This window comes from Lepidochelys kempii, chromosome 2 (genome assembly GCF_965140265.1).
Source record: "Lepidochelys kempii isolate rLepKem1 chromosome 2, rLepKem1.hap2, whole genome shotgun sequence".
Classification (NCBI taxonomy): Eukaryota; Metazoa; Chordata; order Testudines; family Cheloniidae; genus Lepidochelys; species Lepidochelys kempii.
The window spans coordinates 67,104,265-67,129,049 of NC_133257.1; the positions used below are offsets into that span (position 1 = coordinate 67,104,265).

At 41.8% G+C, this 24,785-nt stretch overlaps 1 protein-coding gene across 10 annotated transcripts in view; it reads right to left on the reverse strand.

Moving 5' to 3' along the window:
* Window positions 1-24,785, reverse strand: part of FAM110B (family with sequence similarity 110 member B) — a 457,795-nt gene that overhangs the window by 17,215 nt on the left and 415,795 nt on the right. Inside the window, exon 1 of one of the 10 annotated variants that reach the window (XM_073331103.1) lies at window positions 7,116-7,137. The exons of 8 other annotated variants lie outside the window; for them this stretch is intronic. The gene's annotated coding sequence lies outside the window, so the exon portion shown is untranslated. Of the gene's footprint in view, window positions 1-1,294; window positions 1,317-7,115; window positions 7,138-24,785 lie in introns of those variants that run through there. One more of the 10 variants, XM_073331104.1, reaches the window with a different exon arrangement.

The window sequence follows — 24,785 nt, forward strand, 5'->3', positions numbered from 1 at the left end:
GGGTAACAGCCCCAGCTGTGAGCCCTGTGAAGGCTCAATTTCACAGCACAGCGCCTATCAGCAGTTGACATTCTTGTCAATTTCACACTGCTATTATCTATGCTCAGAGCAGCCGCACTCTGGGAGCTCCATGGGGAGCCTGAAGCCCAGAAGCTGGGCTTGGAGCAGGGAGCCCGGACAGCAGCCTAGCTAGGAGCGGAGAGCCAGTGGGAAGCAGGACTCCCAGAAGGGAGTGGACAGCCCAGGCAGCAGCCTGCTGGAAGCAAGTAGCCAGGAGGGTACCACCCACCTGCCCTGGGATGACAGCCCAAATTGTGAGCCAGGTGCAGGATTCACAGAAGGGAACCTAATAGCTTTTCTTGTCAATTTCACAGCTCCAGCACAGAGCTGTGAAATTGACAAGAATTTTAGCCAACAGCCAATATAAGTGATGCAATGTCTACATAGACACTACGTCACTCTAACTACACCAACGTGGAGGTGGAGTTGTTATGTCGGTGTAGTACGGCACTTACATCAGCAGGAGCAAGCCTGTAGTGTAGGCACTGACATAGTTAGGTCAACATAAGCTGCCCTACCTTGATCTGACTCTGCATTATAGACCAAACCTATGTGCCTGATCTCTAGACACGACTGTCATACTAATTACTAACCACTGCTGGTTGTGGCTCCATAGCAAAGTTTGAGTTCCATTTTGCACTTAAAGCTGGGATTCAGCATCTTGTTTATGTATGAAACACACACGTCTTCCCCAAACTTACAGCACTCCATGTGCTTTGTATGAGAACTGATTAAAGAAGGAATTATCTGAGAATACATAAATAAATCCAATACAAAATGACACCAAGAAGGGGAAAAGCATGGAAAATGTGTGTTTTTAACTCTGAATTGCCTGGGTTTGTAATGATTGGTTTTGAGATAATTACATCTTTGGACTTAATTTTTACCTGTAAATTACTGATATGTACTCTCAACCGTAACAACTTTTTGCCTTGGAATAAACAACAAACAGTTGCCAACTGAAGTGCACATGTTATATAGCTTCACCTTCAAGAACTGAATTTGGTGACTGGAAACAGATGAAAAGAATGCCTTCTACTAAATGAACTAAATTTGAATACCAGTGAAGCGTGTTACAGATTCCATTGTTTTGTGATATCTGATGTATTAACACTGATTATTATTTATTTTTATAGCATCTTTACACACGAAAAACATCAAAAGTGCTTCATATCTGACTGCAGTTTATAATCCAGATATAATGTATAAATTGGATTACACAAGCTCTACTCACGAGCTATTTATGAAGACAGAAGTACATTCCCATTGAATTGTAGATTCTTTGGTATAAAGCAGCTTGTGTTTCCCTTCCTTACACTCTGGTTTCAGCTGTTTTCCCTATATCAGCTAACAGTAAGCTACTTCTTTTGTTACACTTCTTTCTTCCGTCAATGATTTCTAGAGAGAGAAGATACTGTATTTTTTCTTTTAATAGCTTTAATAATGGAAAAAGGATTTTAAACTTTAATATATTTGACCTGCCAGAACCCTAAACACAACATCAAAGTGCTGTGGTTAGACTCAAAGATGTTGAAGGCTTCCTCTGTGTTTGAGGATATAACTAGTAAAATATATACATAACTGAAGACTCTAGATGTTTCAGGTTGAAAGGGCTTGCTTGGAAAGAGCACTTTTTTTCACAGGTTATCACAGCTAGCTGATTCGAAGTCCTTTTTCTACTAGAGACAGCAACAAGATAAAGTACAGACGTTGCACAAAAACAAACAAACAAAATCGAATAAAGAAAACCCTACTGGATTATTCCATGAGAGGATTCTGTCGGCATGATACATCTCCAACTATTTGATTGAGGACACCAAGAAATGAACCTCCACTTTCCTCACTGGAACCTTCTTTCTGAAGCATAAAGATTAAACATATACAAACCCAACCAACACCATCTGAAGGTCAAAGAAAAATTGCCGTTATCATTAGAACAGGTTTCTCGAAGATATAGGGCAAGAGATCAGAAAAAGCCTGTTGGAATCATATACCTTAACACAAAAGAGTACATGTAAAAATACAGTGCCAAATGCTGGCCTCCTTCTTGGTATGGGGATTACAAACCCTACTAGGGTAACTGTCTTCATGAAAGGAAGAAAGATCAGACAACAAAAAAAAACAGAAATACAGCAGCCACCTATAGGAATGATGTAAGAAATTGAAAAATGCAAAGGTACTTTTCAACATGGTTAAATAATTCCCTGATGTAAGAGAACACAGGGACACAACATTAACATGAGCTAAGACATCACACGCTACTGCAGAGGAAGAAGGAAGAACAGAGAAACCATGCAAAGAACCAAGAAATATTTCTAACTACTTTAGCAGATAAATGATAGAAGCAACCTGGCTGTACACTGAAGAAACTATGGACTGTATATCGTAAGACATTTGGGAAGCCCCAGAACTTGGTCTTAATCCCTTCTATGCCATCTGCAATGTTGAGCCTAAGCAGTGTTATACATTTATTCAAAACAAAACAAACAGAGCTATATTTTCAAAAGTATTCAAGCTATGCACTAAGCCATTGTGTCACGCACAACTGCACATTCAAACAAATGTAAACATTTTCATAAGTAAAAATATTAAAAAAAACAAGCTTCCAACAACTTTCTCCTATTTCTAGATGATGAGAGAAAAAAAATCAGCGTTCCTTTTCAGAGTAGCAGCTGTGTTAGTCCGTATTCGCAGAAAGAAAAGGAGGACTTGTGGCACCTTAGAGACTAACAAATTTATTTGAGCATAAGCTTTCGTTAGCTACAGCTCACTTCATCGGATGCACTCAGTGGAAAATACAGTGGGGAGATTTATATACATAGAGAACATGAAACAATGGGTGTTACCATACACACTGTAAGGAGAGTGATCACTTAAGGTGAGCTATTACCAGCAGGAGAGCGGGAGGGAAAAAACCTTTTGTAGTTCCTTTTAAAACTACTACATTGATTCCACCCCAGAGTAGCCCAATGGTTAGGGGTATACACCTCTGCTCTGCCTGGTTCAGGCTAGGCCTCCTTCTCTTTAGGGGAAGGGATAGCTCAGTGGTTTGAGCATTGGCCTGCTAAACCCTGAGTTGTGAGTTCAATCCTTGAGGGGGCTATTTAGGGATCTGGGGCAAAAATTGGTCCTGCTTTGAGTAGGGGGGTGGACTAGATGACTTCCTGAGGTCCCTTCCAACCCTGATATTCTATGATTCAGCTTTCCTAGTCACTGACCCCAGAGTCATCTACTTCAGCAGCATTTTCCAAGGGCATTTCAACAAATTTTTCAAAATTAATGAATGTTCATATGAGTTGTTTCAAGGTAGTCCTAAGCATATTTTATGATAAAAACAGTACATCATATATGGTAGATTTCTATAAGCCAGGGATTGGCAACCTTTAGCACATGGCCCATCAGGGAAAGCCACTGGCGTGCCGGGACGTTTACCTGTAGCGTCCACAGGTTCGGTCGATCGCAGCTCTCACTCGTTGTGATTCACTGTTCCAGGCCAATGGGGGCTGTGGGAAGCGGCGGCCAGCACATCCCTTGGCCGGTGCCGCTTCCCGCAGCCCCCATTGGCCTGGAATGGCGAACCGCGGCCAGTGGGAGCTGCGATCGGCCGAACCTGCAGACACTACAGGTAAACAAACCAGCCCGGCCCGCCAGGAGCTATCTCTGACAGGCCGCCTGCCAAAGGCGGCTGATCCCTATTATAAGCCTTCCACATCTGGAACTCGGAGTCAAGTCAATGGCATTTGAGAGTGAAGAAGTCTTCCAAGTTCAGTCCCACAGAGCAAGCATGGTAATCCTTTTTTTACAAAAAGCTTTCTCTTATTGATGTAGCCCCGTTATGGTACTGATACAGTACTAGGACACAATTCTGCTTTCACTGAAGTTAATGAGAGTTTTGCCACTGAGTTTACCTCCTAGAGCAGGATGGAGGACTAGAACTTATTTACACAGCAAGTTACTGTGCTGAAAGCTAGGGCACGGATCTACAGCACACCAGCTTGCCATGCAGTAATGCCTCATGTGAACACTACTACAGCTCAGTGAACATGATGGAGTGCAGTTTAGCATGCTACTGTTACAAAGTGCAGTACGCTAGAAAGTTTCCAAATTTAAGAAATGAGATCAGAAGAACTTTTCAAATTCTTCTAGGACTATTACGAAAGTATATATTTACTTTTCATAATATATTTGTACTGAGTATTGGGAGATGCATCATGAAGCAGCGTCTGAGAGATAAGTAGTAGGAATTTTTGAAAAAAAGATTGAAATTTGGAATTTCAGTAACAAACAAAACAAACCTTGAACCTTTTTTGACCGGCTTTAAATTTTAGACATTGATATTTATACCATAACATTTGTCTTGTAACATATTACTCTCACGGCCAGACAATTACTGAACATTTCACTTTGCATTCAATACTTTTTCACCTTTCCCTACTCCTGGGGGAATTTTGTGCCAAAAAATAAAAAATTCTGCAACAAAATATTAAAAATTCTGTGCAAAATTTTCTCAAATTCTCCAAAATTCTGCATATTTTATTTGTCAAAATAACACAATATAATCATAACAGTTTCAATTATTTTTGGTCATTTATTTCAAAATACCTGTCAGCAAACAAGTCTGTAACAATACAGACAACAAAAAAGATTCAGGAAATGTTTTTTGACAAATAGATTCCTTACTAGACATATTAATACACAACTCTGAGTAACAATTCATTTAAACTACAATACAGAACCATATTTCCCGCACCCCTCAGAAGCAGTGCAAAGCTTGGGGGAGTCAGGGGTAATGGAGGAGCTGAGGGAGAGGGAAGTCTTTGCTGGGAAGGAGCCTGGGTGTGAACTTGGTGGGATGTTTGGTATGGATGGGAAAAGTATGGAACAGGTGTTTTTTTGGGTGGGCGGAGGGATTGTTAGGGAGCAATGCAGACCCTGGCCGACTCCTGGCCTCTCCCATTCAGTCAGGCCCATCTGCCCCTGTCCCCATGTTTCCCGGCACCCCCACTCAGACACCCACTGCCCACATCCCCATGTGGCCCTGAGCCCCCTCCCCCTATGTGTCTCTGTGCCCCCTTCAGCCACTCCTCTGTCCCTATGTGTCCCTGCATCGCCTCCCCTGTCACCATGTGGCTCTACGCCTCCACTCCCATTCAGCCCTGCCCCAGTCTGTCTTCCCCCATTAGCCCTTATGAGCTCCTGACCCACCCCAGCTGCCCCACACTGTCTCCTGACCTGGCCCGACAGGTGCTATGAAGAAAGCAGGCTCTTTCTTCTTTCCTAGCTGGCTGGGAGCTTCTGCTCTGTTCTATCACCACAGAGCCCTCTGGTGGGAAAAAGGAAGAACTGCAGCAACTTTCCAGCCAAAGTTATTTTCTGCTGGGGCTGTCGGGGAGGCTGCTCTGTTCTAGTGCCACAGCACCTTCTGGTGGGCAAAATGCGGAACTGCAAGAACTTTCCAGCAGCAGCTTTTTTCTGCTTAAAGAATTAAAAATATTTGTGGCTCATTAATTATGCACACAGAGGTGCAGAATTCCCAAAGGAGTACCTTCCCCCTTCAACAGTAGAGATCATTATTTGAACTGGAAAAGTTCTCGTGAATCTGATTTTATGTCTACCGATGACTTTTTAAAATATCTTCAGACTTTATAGGACATATAGAATGCCACCATATTGTATTTAAAAATTATGGGTAAGATTTCCCTTCATTCAATATATTTGTACACAACAATTTGGAAAAAAGTAATCAGTACATTTGTAGTATATTGCTATTACACAAATGTTTTAAATGTGAATTCTTAAAACAAATAAATACTAACTAATAACTATCATCATCCTTATTGTGTACCTAGGTTAAAAAAGCAACAGCGAACGATGAGTTGTCCTTACTTAGCAGATATGGCTCTCTATCTGTATTTCAATTTTGACTGGTTATTTCACTGGCAATTTCCCCCCCTGATTTTGACTTCTGTTAGCACAGCAGATACATTAGAACTATGGAAGAGCAAGCTGGATTCTATTCTGGTTTATACATCAGTCCGCAGAATTGTTAACTAAGGGAATGACTCAAGTAAAGGAATGAAAAGTCCTTACATTTTTCTGCTATACCCACCCACAATTTGAGAAATATACCCAGCACCTACCAACCTGAAGACTAAATGCACTGGCTAGAGAGAAAATTTCTGTGCACCACACCAAGAGTAGACCCTGAAAGTCAGCCCAATCACTAGCCATTTTGAGGAATAAAGCAGTTGGGGACGGATCCACAAAAGGACTTTGGTTTTGCAATGCCTTTTAGGTGCCTAGAAAATCACTGGGATTCACAAAACCCAAGTTAGGCATATAGGCTCTCTATAACAATGCGGCTGGGGGGGGGCGCGGGGGAGGCCTCTATCTTTGCTTGTAATCCACAGCTGGGAACCCCTTTTCCGGAGTTAGGCAGCTTAGGTGTCTAAACCATTTTTTGCGAGAATGAGTTAGGCAGGTGTCTAACTCCAAACAAAACAATCAGGAGGAAGAAGAGGAGAACCTCTCTTATAATCTTTAGCCCAGTGATTATGGCACTCACCCCAGATCTGGGAGATCCTGGTTCTATTTCCCGCTCTGCCTGAGGAGGAGTTTGAACAGGGACCTCCCACCTCTCAGGTGAGTGTCCTGTCCCCTGGACTTACAGAGTGATTTTCACTCTCTCTCTCTCTGGCTCAATTAATATTAAATTATTTATTAAAGTGGAATAGCTTCAACAAAAGAGATGGAGATAAACCCATATCAGAATACTCAGTCCACTGGTTACCCCATCCTCCATGTCTGTACACTCCTCTCATGTGAATGGCTTTAGATTCTCCCTCTGCCGCAAGCCACAGCTTTCCACAGAAGTAATGTGAAACCGGCTTGAGTTTTGTCAGTTTCACACTTACCCACAAAGTTCTGAACATCCACAATGAAAAGACTGGTCAGTCTACAAGCAGCAGCAGTGACAGTGGAGCTAATGATCTGCAGACTTAGTAAAGAGCACTGCATTAATTAACACAGGGCTCACACTGGAAAGCATACTTAACTAGAAGGGTGAGAAAGTTTTAGGCAAGAAGCTGTTGTCACTCATCAAGGGAAGTTTCCTCCTTGCTACAGACAAATAGATTGAGTCATATATACCTGGAATAAATATATAACATATCATATATTTAAATCTATTTTTAAATAATTTACAATAAAGTAATATGCAAAATTAACTTGTGGCAAGTTATGGCAATATTTCTTCAAAATATGTAACACTTGTGCTAGATCACTACCCCAAAGAGCAAAAGGGACCTAGAAGGAATACAGATTTATGACGGGATTGTCAACGTGAACTATAACAATGAAGATGTTCTTATATAATGAACAGCGGTAGATATATTTGCAAGATCTGTATCCTATTGAATCTCCTAAAATGAAAGACTGAGGTCACGGTAACAGAAAACACAAGTATTGCCCATGAGATTGTGGCCTTGTTGTCTGTGGATTGTTGCAATCGTCTAGCTCCATGACAAACAAACTGTGCCAATTCTCAAGGGTTCCTTTAGAGCATATGAAGTAAACTGTGAAATTGCTAGAAAAGGTCATGTCACAAGGGATTCACCAACCTTGGGTTGGGTCCCAGGATAACAATGACTGAGAAAGGTATACAAATAGAGAGAAGCAAATCAATGTTCCATGGAGCCTTTAATCACGTTGCTGGTGTCTAATGTCCATGATATGGAGCAAAAGACCAATAATTCTGTTCAGTGACTGTGAAAGAAACATACACTGCAGATGGAGCTAGCAGGCAAAGCTGATACAGGAACAAGGAGTTAGCAATGTGGTTGTTGGGTATGAAAGATTTAAAAATTATCAAGGAAGTTGGTTTAATTATTCTTTGTTGCACAATATTTATAGTATTACACACACATAGTTTTACTGTTAAGGCTTTAAATGCTAGTCCAACACAGGAAGTGCATTTTCTAAACCAATAACACCCCTAAAAATACTCTTCATTCTCTGTATGGCATATGTGGGGCAAGCTGTGGCTTTTGGGGTGCTGGTTTTTGTTTGTGTGTGCAGGTAGGCAAAGATCTTTGAGCCCTCCCCCCTCCAGCACACCTATGCCCAGGCCAGTCAACAACGGGCTCATGGTTTGTGGCAGGGTAGAAGTCCCTGGGAAAACTTAGAGGAAGATGCGCTCAGACTCTCAAAATGAAATTCTGTAGAGGAGGAGGACGTAATGGCAACATAATCAGCGACTGAATGTGAAACAATCTACTAAGTGCCTCAAGCACGGCCATATGTTAAGTTCATTATTTAATTTGATTAACTGTGTTGGTAACAAACCTCTCCCAGCAGTTTGTCAGTCCAGCATATTGCTCTTAGAGTGACATATTACAGAAAAACTTCTTAATCAACACAATGCCTAAAGCATAATTTAAATTAGAGAGAGAGAGAGAGCACTGATTTACACTTATGCAACCCCACTGTATTCTATGGGATTGCACAAAAAATCAGTGCAGAATTTAGCCCAAAATCTTTATCAGTAGAAAATGTAAGTCAAAACCATTGGCCACTTATAAGTACAGTTAAAAGCATGAAATCTTACTTCACTGATGACTTGAATTAATATAAATAAAATAGTCATACATAAAACTCTGTTCAGTGCCAAATTACTTATGTAGATACAGTCGTAAAACGAAAAGTCTCGATTTTCATGTGCTACGCCAGTTAGATATTACAGGCCAGCATCTGTGACATGATGGTTATGTCTTCCTGATTCTCTGTCTGGCCTCAGGTACATGATACAGCAGCGTAGAGGAGTCCCCAAGAGACTATACACCAGCTGAAGACAGTTGGAGCACCGCATACACTGCTCCTCTCTCTGTGGGAGGCAGGAAGGATCCTGTAGGAACCAGATACACTGATGCTACACCCACTGGGGGCTCCTGCTACCGTGAATCACCAGTAGGCTGATGCAGTGAGCCTGTACTCACTTCGAGCTGGCTGCAAAAACAAAATAAGACTTAAAACTACTGACAAGTAATGAAGATTTTTCTCTGGTTCTTCTGATTCTCCTTTGGGCCTGTTTCTGGAGCAGAAAGCTCTACACTTTAGTCTTCCTGCATGTGTGTGATTTAGGTAACAAATAAGATAAGTGTATATGCATCTTACTACATTTTTTTTCCACATTGGCTGTACTGTACAGCTTGTGAACATTTGCTAGTCCAAACAGACTATTCATCGTTCAATATTTCTAACTGGGGGTTTAGTTCTGCCATGTACACAGGTTATGAAAACTACTTGCTCTTTTCAAGTCAGCAAGCCTACTAATCTTGTTATTTTACCTTGTCTAGGTATGGAGGAGATTTCTGTCACTGAATGCTGTCCTCTTCAGCACTACTGTTCATTGTTTATTTTATCCCCTTCTATTTTCATCCTTTATTCTCTCCTCCGCTTTAAATAATTTAGAAAACTCAGTAATGGCAGACTTTACTCCTGGGAGAATTCTACGCCACTGCATGGACACAGAAATCATGTTGCTCTGCAGATTTCTTTGCTTCCCTGCAGAAAGTGATGGGGAAGCAAAGGGAAGCTGAAAGAGCAGTCACATGCCCCTCCCCAGAAGTGTGGGCACCTAGTTGTAGGCACTCAAAGCAGCAGTAAAATCACCATGGCGGGGGAGGGAAAGCAATGCCCCCACAACAGAGGTGAGGCATGGGAGGGCATGTGTCACTGCCCCCCGCCATTTCTGCAGGCACAGAGCTGCCAGAGTGAGGGAAGGTAGCCTTTGGGTTCCTGTCTCTACAGCTGAATGCCATCTCCTGGGTCCTAGTGCCGGTCTATTTCCCCTTCTATGTGTGCTGGTGGTTTTCTGTACAACGGTAAGTGCCCGCAGTGGGCAGAGCAAGGGGGTGGGCGGCAATGGGGGAAGGGAGATGGGGAAAGCGGGGAACAAGCAGTGATGAGAGAGGGGGGATCGGATAGGGCAGTGGGATATGGGAGTGAAGGGAGAAGATAGGGTAGGGGCAGTATGGAGGGGATGGGTAAGAGAAGGGGGGATAGGGGAATGGTGGGGGAAGCAAGAGCCTGGCATGCAGCATCCCCTTGGTGGCAGCGACGGCAGCTGTGGCTCCCCCATTAAGCAGGCTCATCGAACCCCCACCCTGATGAGCATGCACCTTGGATACCCCCACACCTGAACCACCCCAATGAGCCACCTGGATCCCCCACTCCACTGATCCCCAACCAGCTGCACCTGGACCCCCACCACACCAAGCTCCACTCCCCCAGCACCCAGACCCTCCCTGCTGAGCCCCAACCACCTTCATTTGGACTCCCCTGAAGAATCCCATTGCCCCTGCACCAAGAACCCTCCAACAAGCCCCTATGCTTCCAGATCCACCACTGAGCTGCCCGCACCCAGACTGTCCCCCACAGAACCCTCTCATTCCACACCTGGATCTCCCCACATGAAACCCCTCCACACTTGGATCCTTCTGGGCTGAGCCTGCCTGCCCACACCTGGTGCACCTGGCACAGAGGGGCAGTGGCATGGCGTGTTTCTGGGGCAGGCCAGGCCTTTGTGTTGTGTAAGGGTCGGGTGCAGTCTCACCGCTAAGTCTCTATCCCGGGAGGTGGGGGGCTGCAGGGTAATATTCCACCTCCATGTAGCCAACGCCCTGGCCCCACTGCCATGCTGAAGTCTCCACATTTATTTATTGAATTTTGCAGAATTTTAAAATATTGCGCACAGAATTTTTTGTTGTTGTTGGCGGTGAATTCTCTCAGGAATAAGACTTGTACCATATGAACACAGGCTCAGGCCAGGGAGCATGTTTACAGGTTTCCACAAAATCGTCTTTTAGAAAAGAAAGCCCACAACAGCATCTTGCTCAACAATCTTTAACAAGTGTACAATACAGAGCCAAAGCCATGACAGATGAGCTTTTCTTAAAGCTCAGACTGATACCCACTACTTACTAAGTGATTTAAGAGTAGGAGTTTGGATGTATTTCTAATTTTGGGCCAGGGATGAATCATAAAAAAATTGCCTATACTTTCCTAACTGTTTCTTGTTCACTTCCTATACAGGAAAAAAGATTTCAAGACAACATAACAGTCATACTGAGAGAGAATGAAGCAAGCTGATGTTAGCTTCATAAAACTGTGACAGCCACTAAACTGAAACCAGTGCACTAGCTAAATTACTTCTTGAGTCGCAACTGACACCTCCATTTCAGTTGCATAGGCAGAAGTCGTGGTTGACTGAACAGAAGACTAGAATCTGTGCCTTAAACTCAGGCTGTACAAAGTTAATTTTTCCAGTGTTACCAAATCAGCCATTAGCCTGAGTTTGGATTTAAATGTAAAGATGTGTAAACTGTTGAAAAATGATACCCTGCTAGAATGTTCTACAGAAATGAGCCCAAAGCTGGGAACCAAGAAGACTGATAAGCTTTAATATTTTGCTGGATCCTACACCAATAAAGTCATTCTATATTTGTACAAGGCCTGGCACAATGGTGCTGTGATTTCACTTAGAGTCTCTAGGTATCACAGTAATAGAAATAAATAAAAACAAGAAGACAGTAATAATACATTGTACATGCTCCTCTCCAGAGTGAACTCCCAACTTCTGCCCTCAATCAGGCTGCATCTCTTAACATTCCAGAAGTTTTAAAATCTAAGATCTTCACTTTTAATTATTATTAGTAGGGCCAGAAAACACTCTCCTGTCTCACTGATGGCTCTGTAGTTGGTTACTGTCCGTTAACACTCCAGCACTGACATTGCAATAGACTATGGGAAACACTAAAAGCATGTGGTGTTGTCTTGGCCTCAGAATCTTGAAATGTCAATAAGCAGCAGAGCCCGGTCTTGGTCTCTTAATCCTGTTGCAGAATGGGAAGGGAGTGGTCAACTTATCAGACTTCCAGATGACCCTGTTGTGGATACAATATGGGGAAAGAGATAGGGATTCCTTTTTCCAGAAGGATTGATGGACTAAGTTAGCCATCTGCCTCCGAAGAGCATGGGAGGGGGTAAGTAGGCCATAGCTATTCTCCAAAGACGTCTACAAACACATCTTTCTCACTAGAACATTATGGTAGTGTGTGGGGATTCTGGGACCTTGGGAATGTGTGTGTGTGTGTGTGTGTGTGTGTGTGTGTGTGTGTGTGTGTGTAAAACATCTAAATCTTGTCACTCTTATGTGCTGAGACCAACCAAGGGTGATTACTGAGCTAGGGGTACGTGAAGCAATTTATTTGTTCCATTCCCCATGAAGCCAGAGGAAGGAGGCAGATGTATTTTTCCTGTGAAGTGAGTCTCATGGCAGCTGGAAATAGCTCTTCTTTCTCCCCAAACCAGAAATGGGATATGCGGGCCCCAAGACTAGGCTGATGAGCCTGCAGAGTTAGGGGTGGTTTGCTGGGTCTCTAAGAAGGACAGCTCTCTCTCTAGCCATGGGCTCAAAGGAACAGGGGTTCTTAGTGTAGAAGAAAAAGTGTGTTTTCTCTGTCCGCTGAGAGAGAGTAGTAGTTGATTATTTAGCTGAACCAGGACTATTTACTTTGCTGAAGAAAATCATGAGAAAGTGAAACAGAATGAAATTATAAAATATGTTTTAATTATTTTCTAAAGCAGCACCTTGCCAGTGAAATGCAGCCTGCTGTTTGCAGCCTGCCTTCTTTATACAATGATAAAATATTTATATATACATATAGTTTGGCTGGCTGTTTAAAATCTGTTTGGCTTTTTTCTTTCTCCCATGTTTAGTGAGAACTTGACTTTAAACAGCATTAGTATGGCAATATCTCCACAAGAAAAAACACCACCACATGCAACTTTATTTGAACTGACCGGGAGATTACAACTTTCTAGCAGAATATGCAAACATACACTTGAGAGTTTAATATGGAAAGATGCACAGCTACCTTACATGTAAATGAAAAGAAAGAATTTAAAGATACTATCAGCTTTCCACTTAGGAATGCAGTGAGTGTTTAATACAGCAGGTGGTTAGAGCGTGGGATGTACAAGTGAAGAATTTTCAGAGCCACGCAGCAGCTAATTTACAACAAAAGTACTCCAAGGTTGAAAACAAGAAAGTAAAATTGATTGTTTAAAAGACCCCTAGCTATCGAGTTATCCCAAACCCTTCTTCCTCCTGAGTTTTTTTGTTCCTTTACGCAAAACGACCTCTAGACAGAAACAGAAAAAAGCTATAAAGCCATACAGGTCTAATGGTAGATTCCCAGTCAGTGGGCTCTAAACATTTGGTGTTGGGCACTGGTTTAACAATTCATTTAGTATAAACTTTTTGCATTTCACAGGAAGGGACTGGTGTCAGCCATGCCCTTTTAAATGCTCCTTATGGTGCAAATTTACTGACAAAGTCAGTATTTCCAACTCAGGTATTGGCAGCAGAAAAGTAACTACCAAATCTATTCAGCACACTTAAGGTGATTTTAGAGAGACCAGGTGGGTGAGGTAATATCTTACTGGATCAACTTCTGTTGGTGAGAGAGACAAGCTTCTTAAGAACTGTGGTTAATTGGTTAGTCTCTAAGGTGCCACAAGTACTCCTTTTCTTTTTGTGAATACAGACTAACACGGCTGTTACTCTGAAATCTAAGAACTGTGTGTGGCTCAAAAGCTTGTTTCTCTCACCAAAAGAAGTTAGTCCAATACAAGATATTACCTCACCCACCTTGTCTCTCTAATATCCCAGGACCAATACAGCTCCAACCACACTGCATTCAGCTTATGTAGTTTGTTGGTTTATGTGAATTTTAAAATGACTGGAATTTTTGGCTGTGACATCCTATTACTGCCTATCTTATCTCACTGAAAAACTGGGATTGGTATTTCCATGATGGTATGGCATCATTCCTCTCCCTGTTGGAGGAAAAGCTGAGTGTTAATTACAATCATTCCAACAAGGTAACTGGAACCTTCATATTTCTGTCTGTTTAAACTGAAGACCAGTTATCTTACACCGAAGAATCTTGGGCTTGCCTGCTTTTTAAACTCGGATAAAGTTCTCTTTCTGTCTGTCTCACCCCAGTTTTTACTCTGACTAGTGCAAGTAAATCAGATTATTTCAAAACAAAGCAGTCAAGAGCGTCCACTAATAAATAGCACATATAATAACTGCTTTGTCAGTGCATAGCATTCTCCATCCAAGACCTTAGGTCACATATGAAATGTTAACTCTCCCAACATTTATTATAACATAGACATATTATTGTTATCAATGGGTGTATTATTGCACACATTTTTACAGATGGGTAAATTCTGACACTGAAAAGTTTAGGCCCAATTTTTCATAAAAATGGCTTTTAATTATGGGTTCTTAAATGCAGACACAGTCTGATTTTAGGACATGCAGAGTGTCACAATTTAGGGCAACTGCACCTGTATTCCCCCTCTGTGGTCATTCTAGGCTCCTCAGCTGTTACCTTTCTTGGATGGAGACCCATGTCTCTCTCCCTCTTGACCAGGAGTTTTTCCAGGCTCACAGTGTAGGCAGAGAACTGTGCAACAAGCTACGCTGCCTAAACAGGCCAATGTTTTTACTTTGGTTTCTCTTTGAAGGCTACCACCAGCCGTAACTGCCAGCAATTACCACACAACTCTTTCTAAGTAAGTACATTTATTCTTAAGGTAAAAGTGTTTTAGAGAAAACATATTAAAACAAAAGAACCTCTACACATGCTAATAAAGCTCAGCAGAGATCACCTCCAACTCCGGCTCTGGTCAGAATCAGTCCTTCAAATACCACATAGGGGTTTTTCTGTCATTACGAAGTCCATAACAGTCTTAGCTCAGAACTAGTACCACCCACGAATAGAACAGTCTTTCCTTTATACAGCTTGGGACTTTGTTCTTGAGACTCTGGGAGCAGCAGATAATGGCCCCTCCTCAAGGGCATAGCTTCAAAAGCCTGGATTTTTGCATAACTAAAGGTGGGGACTTTGCATTCACCTCCCCATAGGGATTCCCCAGGCAAACCACTTGACCCTGTTTGTCCCAGATGTCTATTCTTGTCTGTCCCAGTGTTCAGTATAGTCCTTTGAAGTTAATAACACTTCCCAGAGTTCACATCCCATCTCCGCCCTAGAGAGATAACATATAATCCTGTCACACAATAATATGTAAACCATTCATTTAGCACAACACATGCAAAACTTTTTTACATTTAATTCAACAAGGTCTCCTAAGGATAGTACAGGAAATTGCTCTATCTGTCATAATGAGCCACAATTCAAACAGATCACAGGTGATGTAAATGCTCAGCTCTTCTGAAAATCAGAGCTAGAGATCCAAACTTGGGTGCACACAATCAGAGGCTATTTTTAGAAAATCTGACTATTTGTGTTTTCACCAATGGATGTATACAATCTAGGACTCCTGATTCCCAGTCTACTGCCCTCTCCATCAGTCCTTACTCACTTCTTCTCATTTCATCTTTGCAACCAATTTTTATTTTACATGCCATTATATAAAACTTTAATTTTGCTGTCCCTTTGAAGATTCCTGAATTCTAGTTGTTCTAGATCTAGTGGTAAGCTTCAAGATGCTATAAAATAAAATCTTCCTTTCAAACAGTCTCAAATAAGGAAATGGTCAAGTGGTTAGATTAGGTGACCACTGAGTCGCATGCAAGACTACAGGACAAGATGCATGCCTTTAGTGGAAGAAAAGATTCAAAGGCAGATGGCAGCTCTGGGAGCTGCTCTATAGTAGCTCTCCAGGGAGAGGTCAGACCTGGAGGATGGATCCCCAACTAAGGACCTAGGAAAGGGGGCTTGGCCCAAGAGGGACTGCAAGGCAGACCATGGAGGTCATGTAGGAACTGAGACCCAGATAGAGGCACTCAGCCCAAGAAGGGGGCTGTCAAAAAGGCATAGAGTTGTGGTACAGGAATCCCTGGGGAGGTCCAGGGGTCTGAGTGAAGTGGACAAATGCCGCTTGCTACAGGGTAGAGGGAAGAATGGGTTTCCTTTGCATCACCACCTTCAGGATACAGAAATTTCTGCATAAAAGGGGAGGATTATTGAGCCCAAGAAGGGCTGAAGGAGGACTTAGTGACTATTAAGCTCAAGGAGGGTAACCCTGTGTCAACAGGGCAAATGAACTCCTGACTCTGGAAGGGCTGAACAGACTATAGATAGGTGCCTAGGGAGGGCCTCTAAAGAGAAAGCATAACCCAAAGAGATGAGGAGTGCTAGCTGAACTCAGAGAAGGCAATCCTGAATCAGAGGTGAAGAACTAATGCAGTTTTGTGGACTGGTTTGTCTATCAGTGGGAAGAAAAGGACTCTAATGTAAGTTTTGGCGGAAGGCTAAACCTCAGTTCACCCATCTGCTTGAGGAGATGGTAGACTATTACCACAAGTTAAGGAAACAGAGAGACATGTGGCCCGACAGAGAGCGGAGGGGCTTTCCTATATGGTGTGAAACTCTTATCTTTCTGATTTAATATTCACTTTGGTAAGTTATAAATGACTACAATATGGTGTAAGACAGTGGAGAATCAAGTCCCAAGCCAAAAGCAGCATTATCTAAGAATATCAGCAACCTTTGCAAAAAGCTCAATATTATTTAGATGTCACTACACATCAATGAGGGAACTAATTTCTTAAGACAAATTTAAAAAAAACCCCAGCAACCCCCAAACCAGCCAGTTGAAGTGCACTTAGGTGACTGCAAGTATAGTTAACCTGTGATACTCTGCCTTATATACTCTGAAACTATCATACTGCTTTGGAGAAGTTAACTCAATTACCAGCTTGCAAATGATGGAGATCTCTAAAGAGAGAGATCAGGTGTCTTAACTTCTCCCTCCACCCCTCGAAATGGCTAACTGGTCTGTTTATAGTAGATTCGCTCAGGTTCCTCAAATTCTTTACAAAAAAATAAAATATTACCAGGGAAGAATCTGCCTATAGAAAACTTCTCCTCGGCCAGTATTCATAACATGTGATTTGCTAGGTGTCAGAAATATTATACTGAAAGTGTCTTAGGAAATGGTTCATTTTGCTCTCAAGGAGAAAGTCTTGGGTATTTCCCCAACTACACTCCAGGGCTGTTGGGGGAAAAAAGGGCCTTTGCAAAGATTCTGGGCATTGAGCCAATCTCCAACTGTGCTTTGCCCTGCTAAACAATGTCTGGATTTTGCTGGAGGAGTGTATGGTATCTGCATAAGAGCTCTCGAAGCACCAGAGGCAATTCTGCGGGCAAAGAATCTGGAAGCAGCGTAAGATGTGGAGTTCAAGGATTAATTCTCCACTTCAGACTTGAACAAAGGTTGATCTTAGATTTGAACCTCACTTTTTACTGGCGTTTGTGTGTGTGTCTTCTGTTTCAGGGTCTGAATTTTAATTGCTACTGAGATAGCATATGTATAAAATAATTCTAAGTTCTTAATTAAATTTAAAAAAAAAACAGAGAAGGCAGGTCCTTAACCCTGAAGACACTACTATCATAATAATGGACATAACAGATAAGGATATAATACAAACCCACACTAGGAAGAGGAGGAGAGAGGAAGGACATGTGTTAGGAGATAATTGTGACAGGTTGGACCTCCCCCATCCAAGATGCCACCTGATGTACTAGGGTTTCACTGAGCCTCTCCTGCTCCATCAGCCTGGATTCCCTCTCCCTGTTTTGCTGAATTAGGCTCTCTGGCCTCTTGCAGCACACCTACACAGGTAGGGCCACACCCAGCTGCAGATGCAGACTGAAGTCAGCTGTGTGTGAATGGACTCATCCAGCACTCTCATGCACACCCCGCTTGGGAGATAAACCCAAAGGTATATTGTCTTGCGTATAGAAAAATCTGCATAGTGGAAGCTCATAAAAATTCACCCTCTTCTTTAATGTGAAGAGAGATATGCACACCTTCTCCCCCCTTCCCAGTTAGAAATTGCACAAGCTGAGTTTAATAATAAAACAAATGTATTATCTATAAAAGGCAGATTTTAAGTGGTTAAAGGGATAGCAAACAAAACAAAGCAGTTTACTAAGCAAATAAAACAAAACACGCAAACTAAGCTTGATTCACTAAAGAAATTGGCTACAAATAGTAATTTCTCACCCTAAATATTGTCACAGGCAAATTACAGAGAGTCTTGAAAGTCAGCAGCACTGGCCTGCAGCTTGAAACTTCAGGTGTTATTACTCACAAGCTAGATGCCCTTCTAGCCTGGGCTCAACTCTTCTCCCCCCAGTTCAGTTCTTGCTTCCAGGTGGTTTTCAGTGTCTTTTTGGCTGGGGAGGCAGAGGAGAAGCACGTTGATGTCACTGCCCTGCCTTATATAGCTTTTGTGTATAGCGGAAACCCTTTGTCTTCCAGTGGAAAAATTCTGGCATTCCAAGGGGGGGTGTCCAGTACTGGGTAACTCAGACCCATGTTTCTGCAGGGTCTGTAATCCATGTCTGTATGAGATTTTAGTTTGTACTGACTTAGCTAGTGCTTTTTATGTAGCGTGTTGTAAAACTAGGCAAATATCTAGATGAGTTAATGTACCCCCAGAAGACCTTTGCGTATCTTCATGGGTACATATATCCCTGGTTGAGAACCATTGATGTACACTGTAAGAACAGACTGTGTAATTGTGTGATCACTGGGTTTGGTGCATATTGAAGGACCAACAATTTCTCCGTGGTGGGGCCAAATCAAGGATAAGGAAAAGTTCATGGTAGCTCTACAGTTAAGAGAAATTATCAAGTTTGTATAATCTCTTTGGGACAGGGACTGTCTTCTTGTTCTGTGTTTGACCTGCACCTAGTATGATGGGATCCTGGTCCATAAGTGTGGTTCCCAGGTGCTATGATTATACAAACAAACAATAGCATTTCTGTATTAAATGAACAATTAGGGTTCAATTCTACAAGTTCCTGAGATGGTTGTGAAGGTGCAGAGAATAAAGGTAGTTGTTCAACTCCCAGTGGAGGCTCAGGAGAGTGCACATCTGTCGACACAATACTGAGCAAAGCTTCTTGTTGCTTTACTACTGCAATGATACTACTGTAAGTGTGCCAAATATACAAAATGGGCATGCCAGTGGGCAGAGCTGGAGCAAGATTAGGAACCAGGTTTGACAAATCCCACTCTATAGTTATTCCCTAATCAAGTGAGGTTTTTTCATATCACATATTAGGAAATGGGCAGTTTAATTATAGGTAAGGCTAAGATTTTGTCATGGTTATTTTTAGTAAAAGACATGGACAGGTCATGGGCAATAAACAAAAATTCATGGAATCCTGTGACCTATCTGTGACTTTTGCTGCTGCGGCTTCATGGTGTTTGGGAGCTATGGAGTTCCCCCTCTGCCCACGGCGGCTGGGAGCTGCAGGGTGACCATATTTCCCAAAGAGAAAATGGGACACCTTAGCCGCTCCTCCGATGCTTCCTCCCTCGCCCCCTGTGCGAGGCTGTTACCCATCACTGGAACCCGGATGAAGGTCTCCTCAGGAGTCTGTCAGTGGTCACTGGAACCTTGCAGGTGTCCCCTGTCGCTTGTTGCTAAAACCCTTCCAGGGCTCCTGCATCCCTTAGGGCTGAAGCAGAGGAATGTCAAGGAAGTCTCTGAAAGTTACGGATTTCGTGACTTCCATGACCTCCGTGACGGAAAGGTAGCCTTAATTATAGGGAATCCTGTGCAGTCTCCCAGTTTCTGCAGTACTTATCACATATGCTGAAATAGAAGACTGGATTACAATTATGTGATCTATTCTTTACAGCTCTTGGCAAACCACATTCAGTTAAAAAATTGTAATAATACTTAATGCAACTGGACTGCATACAACATTCTTTAGCTAGCCAAACTAAGGTTAGTTCTGCCCTCACGAGGTGCTGTTTCCTGCACTGCATATCAGAGATGACCCGTGCCTGCCGAGAGTAGGAGGGGCCATGGGTCCCCTCTGCTGCATATCCAAAAGAAGAAATACATTTACATAAAATCTGGACTGGCATTCCAGGCAAACTAACAGTACAGGATATCTAAGTCACACAGCCTTGCCTTTTCCATTCAGTGGAACTAAATAATGACACCATTATTTCAAACTAGCAAATGTAGTCATTTTAAATAAAGACTGCAAAAGGCACTTGTTAGGATATAGATATTCAGGCCTGTCTGTAAAGGCCTATACTCTAAGAATTTAGGTGTATTCTTATCACTTGGCTAGTTATAGAGGTATAAAAGAAAGAATCAAAATCACTGTCTGCTGGTGTAAGGGCCTTCTCTTACTGTGACAGTCTGAGGCCCTGTTCTTAGGCTAAGGCCTTTGGCTAAGCAGCAGAGGCAGCCACAAGCTGGGAAGCGAACGGTCACCTCCTCACATTCCAAACTAGTCACATTGAAATAAGGTGCTAACAGGCTGTTAAAAATACAATCCTGTCCTGATAATGCCTATCGCCTCCAGAGAAAGGGAAGTGCCTAGAAGATGTAAAAGGAAACTTAGTTCGATAGCATCCTGTCTGGCAAGAACTCACTTATCAATAGCTGGATGTGAAATCCTCATTTCTGTGTTTGTTCTATCACTGTAGTCCCCATTTCCCTATTGTTTGTCTGCATAATCTCTGTCTGGTTCTGTGATTGTTTCTGTCTGCTGTATAATTAATTTTGCTGGGTGTAAACTAATTGAGGTGGTGGGATATAATTGGTTAAATAATCGTGTTACAATCTGTTAGGATTGGTTAGTTAAATTTCAGTAAAATGATTGGTTAAGGTATGGCTAAGCAGAACTCAAGTTTTACTACATAGTCTGCAATCAATCAGGAAGTAAGGCGGGGAATGGGAACAGGGAATGGGGGTGGGGAAATTGGAATCATGTCCTGCTAAGGGCAGGAATGGGAACAGGGACACAGGTAAGGCTCTGTGGTGTCAGAGCTGGGAAGCAGGACACTAAGGAAGGAAGCTGGAATCATGCTTGCTGGAAGTTCACCTCAATAAACATTAAATTGTTTGCACCTTTGGACTTCGGGTATTGTTGCTCTCTGTTCATGCGAGAAGGACCAGGGAAGTAAGTGGGTGAAGGAATACGCCCCCTAACAGCACTCTTCTCAATATATCCAAACTACAGTAAAGTTGGCCAAGGTATTCTAAAACATGCAGCTCTTCACCACAGATCCTGTTTCTCTCAGTATTATATATGACAGATCACTTTCCTAATGTACCAATCAACTGAAAACTATATTCATTTAAAAATATTCACTTTGTTGAGATTCTTATAAATACAGTGTGATACTAAAGATACTTTCAGACCTGGGATGTTGCAACCTCCAAACAATGATTTTCTTTTGGTGGGATGGAGGAGGAGGGAGGGTCCAGGAGGAGGTGAAGAGGGGGAACCATTTGACAAAGAATTAAAATTAACCCTCACTGAGATACAAATCATCTTACAGATAACCCAAACCTGAGGTCTAGGTTTGGGTTCTGGGCTGTTTACTCTGTTGTATATCACAGTGACGTTACTCTGTATATATTTTGTTAGGTTGAAGTGAACTTTACAAATGTGATACTAATGTGCCCATTTGAGAAACATGCAAATGTTGCATATCCACCAACACTACAAAAGTTACAGTAACAAATATTACATTTTAAAGAGTGCAAGTGTGTGGCTATGTGGCTCACGAATGTCCCTCCTCCTCAACAATCACCTTTCTTATAACATTGTGCTGTAAATATCCAACTTAGCTATTTAAAAGGTATGCTATTGACCTAGAATTGCCAATGCGTAAAGAATGGTTTTACTTCAATATCTGCTGTACCAAGTTAAATGTTTATCACTGAACTTTTTTTAAGGTATCCTAGCAGTACTAAATCTTAAAAAAAAAAAAAAAAAAGAAAAAGAAAAAGAAAAAGAAAAAAAGCCTATTATGTAATTTGGTCCTTTGTAAAACCAATTATAGCTTCTGTATACACATTAATTTACTTAAGAGTTGCTGATACTGAGGTGATGAAAGGTGTACAGAGGTGTTATGATGAAATTATCTGTTATATTCACACTGCCATAATATTTGCTGTTAATAAATCAGATGCACAGGTGGCTCACCTATCCCTCCACTAGGTTCTGATAAATTGTTTTCACAGCCAAATTGCTTTCATTCTATGCAAAAATATACTAGGGTACTACCAAAACTCCAATTATGAAAAACACCTCACTTTTCAGATGTGCATCACTGCTTTTATAAATTACAGGGAGCAGTTCAATGGCAATCAATGGATTGGGTGCAAACCACTCAATCTGACATCTGGACATTTCCTTATGTATAGGTGAACTGCAAATCATCTCTGCTGGGGCTCAGCTCAGGGATTCCTACACTGAAAAGTATCTTGGCTGGTCACTACAAATACTAGGTTATAACTGAAAACAAGGAGAGCAGCCACACCTAACAGCACTCCTCCTCATGCCGTTCTCTGCAGTACACACCAGATTCTGACTACTAATCACTGCAATGGGAACAGAAAATTTTGCCTTATGAAACTATAATGCCATTTTAATGCGATCACTATTAGCATTTTTTTTTCAGACAACAAAATGCACCGATCACATTCACAATGACATTGTGGGGTAACAGCAGCGTATACAGACTGAATCACCCCACAAAAATTTCACCACCACAACTGCATTTGAGTCCATGTTCTCTGACAAATCCACTGCCTTAAAAAAAAATAAAAATAAAAGGCACTCCTCCTATGGGAAACCTCACTTCTGAGACAACTCAGAGGCAATCCTCAGTGCTGTGGTTTAAGCCCTGCCCAATCAGTAGATATCTAAAGCCAACTTTTTTTTTTTTAAATGAGGGACCGTCTAACTATGGAAAACATATCTTGAACAGCGATCTCTTACATGTACATATACGCCATTTACTATTTGTTTAACCTGTCCGTGACCTACCAAACACACAATCAGGGCAAGAATGACACCAGGTGACCCTTATCCACGCCTTGTTCCAGTATGCTGACATACAGAAGTGTCCCCAATCATCCCCCCCAAAAAACTATATGGAATCACATGATATAAATAAAGAGTTCACATGGTTTCTGGAGATTCTATATTTAATCATTCATATCAGCTAGTCATAAATAATAGCTATACCATGTTACACAGAAAACACAAGAAAAGGTACTAGACAGATTTCAGCTGAGTACACAGTTTGCTGCCTGGGAATGCTTAGCTCCTCTGTGTAACAGCACTTTCTCAGGTGCAGCACTATTCCCACAATCCTTGTAACAATGCACACTAAAAAAATATCCTTGTGACCATAAACTGAATGTATGTGTCCCTTACCTGAGCCTATGTTATGTCAGGAGTGGAAATTAGCCAGTATAAAGATATAAATGACATCACAGTACTCACAAAATGAGTCAAAACAAGCCTCTCCATATACCTTTTCACACTCAGTCTGCTAAACTACTTGTGGTGAAGTTTGTAAATGTTTCATACCAAAACTGCACAGTTGCTTTAACAGGACTTGTTCATTGTACACTTTCAAAAACTCAAGCTTCTACTCTCAAGATTACGTAGACACAGTTAGTGATTCTGACACACATCCAAACATATTTAGGGATAAAAAAAAATCACTATTATGTGTACTTCCAATAAAGTACATGTAAGCAACAGTTCCAGGATCTGAAAGCTAGGTTTGATACAAGGAAGGTTAAAATCATGTTAACTGTGACATTTAATATTAACTGCTTTCTAAAGTGGTTAAATGCTGTATAGCATGAGAAGTTCAAAGGAATTCAAAATTCCCATTAGTCTGTGAATTTGATTGTGAGAAAGGAAAAACTAGAAGAGTGTGCTTTGTTTTTACATAAATTGTAGTTGAATGGGGCTTAATCTTTTACACACAAATGGTGCTGTGAGCATGAACCCTTCTTCTTCTGAAATGAAGGTGGAACTTGTGAGAACAAAATGGGGTATTCCTGCATATGTGGGAGGAATGGTGTATGCCAGAGGCTTCCAAACATTAACAGTGTGGACAACTAAAAAACATGAGGGACTGGTCCCTCTTCCATCCATAATCAATAACTTCCCTGTGGAATCTTACAGTAATTATTCACATGGTGAAATATAAGGAAAGTATTCCGTGCATTTTTAGCTGACATCAAGGCAATTCAGGAGCTGGAAATGAGAAGGAGCAGTTATCACCATGAGCCAACTCTTCATGGACCATACTTCTAGGAACCACTGGTGCAGACAGGTGTTTGTATCCCATACTGATTTTTTATTTTCTTGACTCTTGGAAGTTGTCTTGTGCACCTGAGCAACTCTGGTACCATTGGAGGCACAGATTGCTGCAGTACAAATAAGGATAGTGCACTATGCAGTTTCTTTCTCAGTGGCTGTACCATGTCCAAAACATACTGCTTTGCCGTCCAAGATTAAATGCTTCTGGAGGAGAAAGTTTCCACAAACTACGGGTACCAGTAAGAGTATTACTGTCTGAAAAGATGCTAACATTTCTATGGAAATGTAGCAGTTTTTAAAGACATTATGCATGCCATACATTTCAGCTGCATGGTGAGGACTCCTTTTCCTTTGAGTCCATTCTGTCTGGCTTTTATGTGCATAGCAAATGCCCTCACCAATCTCTCTTCTCATTCCTCCACAGCAGCTGAATACTTCATAACAAGCTCTGGAAAGCTTCACACAGCTTCATAGGGGAGACCTGATTGTGCATTGCCTTCAGCCTCATGTAGACAT